The sequence below is a fragment of the Anneissia japonica genome, unplaced genomic scaffold, assembly GCF_011630105.1.
Source record: "Anneissia japonica isolate Jap-2015-1 unplaced genomic scaffold, ASM1163010v1 scaffold6792_len961167_cov158, whole genome shotgun sequence".
NCBI classification, from domain to species: Eukaryota; Metazoa; Echinodermata; class Crinoidea; order Comatulida; family Comatulidae; genus Anneissia; species Anneissia japonica.
The window spans coordinates 777,503-782,430 of record NW_022701523.1 but is presented as its reverse complement, the minus strand read 5'-3'; the positions used below and the strand labels follow the sequence as shown (position 1 = coordinate 782,430).

General features: G+C 35.7%; 1 long non-coding RNA gene across 1 annotated transcript; it reads left to right on the top strand.

Moving 5' to 3' along the window:
- Positions 1-318: 318 nt before the first annotated feature.
- LOC117103577 lies at positions 319-3,834 on the top strand. The gene is made up of 3 exons (XR_004444614.1): positions 319-687; positions 2,065-2,183; positions 3,606-3,834. It is a non-coding gene; the product is annotated as an uncharacterized LOC117103577 (long non-coding RNA).
- The last annotated feature ends 1,094 nt before the right edge of the window (positions 3,835-4,928 follow it).

Below are 4,928 nucleotides of genomic sequence, written 5' to 3'. Positions count from 1 at the left end.
ATATTACATAGTTTGCTAATGACGCTTAATAACATTGAGCTTTTTGGAAAGCAAAACCATTTTTACATAGTGGGTGAGCCCGTGTTCTGCAGGATTGTAAAATACGTGAATGAAATAATATGTGCTGGTTGGTTATGTATAGGCGTATTCATACACACTACCCGCCGTATTCGATCTCAAATGTTTTCAGAGCAATACCTGCTTCCGTTATATATATAAGACCGTCCGGCACGCGACCTTTCAAGGAACTAAACTTTAAACAAAAACATTAGGCCTAATCAATTAACAAAATAGGCCTACGTGATGCCGACCGCACCAGTAATGGAGGCGATTTACGAGGGGGGGAAACACACATGTATATATAGTTCACGTTTTGTTTTGTTGTATTTTTTTTAACTGATTATGTTCTAATCTTATTTTATGTCGTTATAAAATACGCGTGTGCCGATCATGCCTGTCTGATTTTGATCAGCATTTTGGTTGGACCTCAGAGGCACCTGTTATCTGACGGGTATTTATGATCACCTGCCTTCATTGGATATTGGAGCAATATTCATTATGACATAAGTGTCAGACGTTTAGGCCTAATTGCTCCGCCATTTTCACGGAAGTTTGTATTTTTTTCCCGTCTGAACCTACCAACACTAACCATGCTGTATCGCCTAAGTACTGCATTATTAAGATCAGGTAGGCATATATTTTATTTTGTTTTTTATTGTTGTTAAAATGCACTTTGTACCAAACGTGGTATTTAGTATAACGTTATTGGTTTGTCAACTGGCCTATACAATAAGTAATGAGTTATTAAAAGTAGACCTGGTTCATAATATTTTCTTTTATACAATTGGCCTATTCTCTTGTAACCGAATGAAGTTATCTCAATATCTTTTCCCTTGTAGTTCTGCAAAAATGGCATACTGTAGTTATAAACTTATTTGATAATCCAATGTTGAATAAGGAAGAAGTCTATAGGTTTTGTTTATAAGTAAAATTCTCAGGCCTTAGACAAATGAGTGTAATGCTTTGTCTACACAATCAAATTTTATGTGACAAAAAAATGTTAGTGATGTGCCCATATATGGGTACGATGACGTCATATCACATACTATCAAATTGCATCAAAACAAGTTGAACATGTTCAACTCTTTTTTTCCATCACATTTTATGTGACGTTTTTTTGATGAAATTTGATAGTGTAGACAAAGCTTAAGCCACTGTTAGGCCTGCATGCCCTTTTACTGAGACTAATGAGTAAATGTCTAGTGTTTAGATCAAAATAGCTTACTGTATAGTTGAAAATTGTGTCGGCACTTTATCATCTTACAGGGCTGGAGTTAAATGTTAGGGTTAGAATCATCATTACCAGCATCACGATCACTATCAGCAGCGTTCAGCAATCACCATTATCATCATCATCATCATCATCAGCAGCAGCAGCAGCAACAGTAGAAGCAGCAGGATTAGCAGCATTTTCACTATTATTATGATCATCATCGCTATCATCGGCATTACCATCATCACCATCATTACAGTATTAAAATTTTCATTATTATTGATAGGGCCTATATGCAAAAATATGGAGATAGGCCTTATACAGGAATTTAGGCCTATAATTTTTGTTTGCTTACTATAATGTTCATTTTGTGTTTTGATCTGAATTGAATAAAATAAATAAACTGAAATATGTATAATTTGATTATCTTAAAATCAATTTTACAAGCTCTGTTTATTTTTATTGCCTACAAATGAAAACAAAGAAATAGACGAGGCAATTCAGCTAGTCAGACCTTACTAACCCACTCACCCATCCTTCATAAATCAAATACAACAGAGACTAGGCCTATTATACTATGCATCAAAATATATGTTAAACCTACACTGTAAAAGCAGCGTGGAAAATTTAAAAGCATAGCCTAATGTGATCTGACTTTATATTAAATAGGTAGGCTTATGTACAGCCCATTTAATGCTAAACATACGTAAGAAACCTAAACACAATAATTAGGCATTTTCTAATAGCAATACTACATTTCTGATTATTTCTTATTTTTAAATTCCTTAAAGTTCGCCATTTGAGGAACATGTCACGTGGTATGGCAGTCAGTCCTCAAGAACTACCAAGTGTCGACGGTAATGTCGTATTGTTTACGTCACTAACTATATTTCTTGGATCTGTATTGTTGGTAAGTGTCCCCTTTCACTTCAGTCTGTCAACTTACAGGCCCGTAGGCACAATTTTTGATGGGAAGGTGCGTTTTGCGACCGAAGTGGGCCTTCTGATGGGCGACCGCCTATGATCCCCGTGAGAGGCGGGTCTCTTATACACATCTAGAGGGGGGGGGGGGGGCGAATCCCCGGAGGTTCCGACAAAGTAGCATTTTGAAGGTCTATGGATATCTCAAAACACCTATTTCGTGAATATTTTATTTAAATTTCCATTAATTTGGGTGTTTTTGGGACCAAGAAGTAACGTTATTATGTCCTGTAGGGCCTACATCTGCAGGCATACAGATAACATTGTTCATATTATAGATCAATCTGCAATCACTGGAGACGATCAATTTCAACAAATTTCATATCATATTAAACATCAATGACCTGGCAAGTATATAATGCAATGCATGCTATAGCATTTTGTGATAATTAGGAACAATTTGGTGAAATAATAGGTTTTATAAAAGTGGACCTTTTTGAATTGGGGGAAGGGCGTCTGCATCCCTGCCTACGGGTCTAAACGTGATGGTCCTTATTAGCGATACGTCACGTTGGGTTTGCTTACATTTAATAAATCCTTCCAGGCCCGTTAAAATGGCATAATATGTCATTGATCGCCTGTGTAAGTGCATCCTGTAGTAGATATTTTGATTAAGAGTGCACCATATCAGGAGGAAGCCAGTATATCTTTCTCAATATGTTACCATTGTGGCCTATATTAGATACCATCATGAATAAAAGATGTATTTTTGTATTGTATTTAACCTTGTTTCAGCGTTAATTATCCCTTCATAACGTATTCATTACCCAATGCATGTAACAGAATCACAGTATGTTTACTCGATTAAAAATACAAGCGCTAACGGCGTCAAGCCATTTCTTCTGTGTAGTGCTGAAGCCGGACACTTACTGCATAGGCCTACGACGGTCCAACTCCGCTCGCTGTGAGCGCTAGACGACACGACACCGTCTGTTGATTGCCGGTGGCAGTCTAAATAGATCGTCATGAAAAGCGATCCTTTGCACGCACGTCGTGGTGTTCCTTCTCCATAGAATCGTGTCGCCGACGACCGTCCGTCGGGAGCACTGAGTGCCCGACGGACAACACACCTGACAAACCCTGTCAGCCCACGCTACTCAAACGTTATAATGAAATGGAATCCTAATATAACAGGCACGATGTGCTGTCACATTAATTTTGATGATGACTTTGCAATACATCAATATGTTGGTGAGATTGAACCTCACGACGACAGTGTAGAAATCCATTTTGATTACCGCATTTATATCCATAAATTTATTCTCATCGCTGAGTTGGCTCGACGCATGTGCCTAAATTTAACTCTCTTGAACATATTAGCATAATTATTTTTTGATTTAATACTTTACAGATATCGCAAGTCGATATGCCAGAACTCCGCTGTGTGCCCGACAAAAACAGCTTCAAAGGTTTTTAAACGAATGAAACATGTTTTCAGCAGATACAGTACCTCCATGGTAACATAAAGACATCTCTTAGCTGTGTTGCCATAAGAAAAAAAAACCTGAGGTGCAGTAAAAGCAACAGAAATTGATGCTTCTGTAATTTTAGAAAGCTAGCCATAAAGAACGTAACAAAACATAACAAAAATGCCCAAGTAGTCATCAATTAAACGGCCGATATAATTTAAAGATGCTCTACATATTAAACCTTAGTCTAATTATGAGGTTTAAGGAATAGATTTTGGCCGTGAGGAAAACAAAGACATACGGTAGTGGCCTACTGGTATTTGTTGCCGTCTAATTACAGACATTCGACAGCCATTGACATAATTATGTTGGTACTGTGCACAAACTGTTACAAAACATACAAATACGGAAAACTAAATGCTATTTACAAAATTGCTTAAATTAATATTTATTGATGAAAATCTCTTTGATAAATTGACTTCTACCAAATTGACTATCATCTGTGATGCGTTGAGCGACAGATTTGGTTTTCTTTCCTCTTGTTAAGCTTGTTGCATAGTTAAATGTGAGAATTTTATAATGTTATAGTAAAAGAAGTTGAATCCAGGACATTGGGATTGTAAGAACATCATCTTTCAAGCTAAAATAATAAACATGCCTGCTTATTAATCGTTTATTGTTACTTGTGCTCCATTGCAAACATGCATATACTATCAAAATAGAATTTAGAATACAAATAAAGTATTTAGTTATATATTGATTATACAACCGGTATTTGAAAATGTGTTTAATGTTTTCAAATTGTGTTTATTTTTTCCAAGTTTCATACACAAAATTGTGTATAACAGATGGAGATTCCACAGTCAAACACATGACGATAAGAATGATTATGATGATGATGATGATGGTGATGATGATTACATTATGTTCATGATGATGAAGATGATGATTATGTGGTATTGATGATAATGATGAAGATGATGATAATTGTATGGTAATTGTGGTGATGATAATGATTGTATGGTAATGATGATGATGATGATGATGATGATGATTGTGATGATGATGATGATGATGATGATGATGGCGATGGAAATAATTATGATAATGGTGAATAATAAGGATGATAGTTAAAAGATGATGATAGATTATGACGATGATATTGATATTTTAAGAATTTATATAAAATTGATTTCAAAGTATGTTTCGTTAATTGAAAAATATATCAATAAACGTTTCTTGCTTTTACAACGAAATATGCCAAC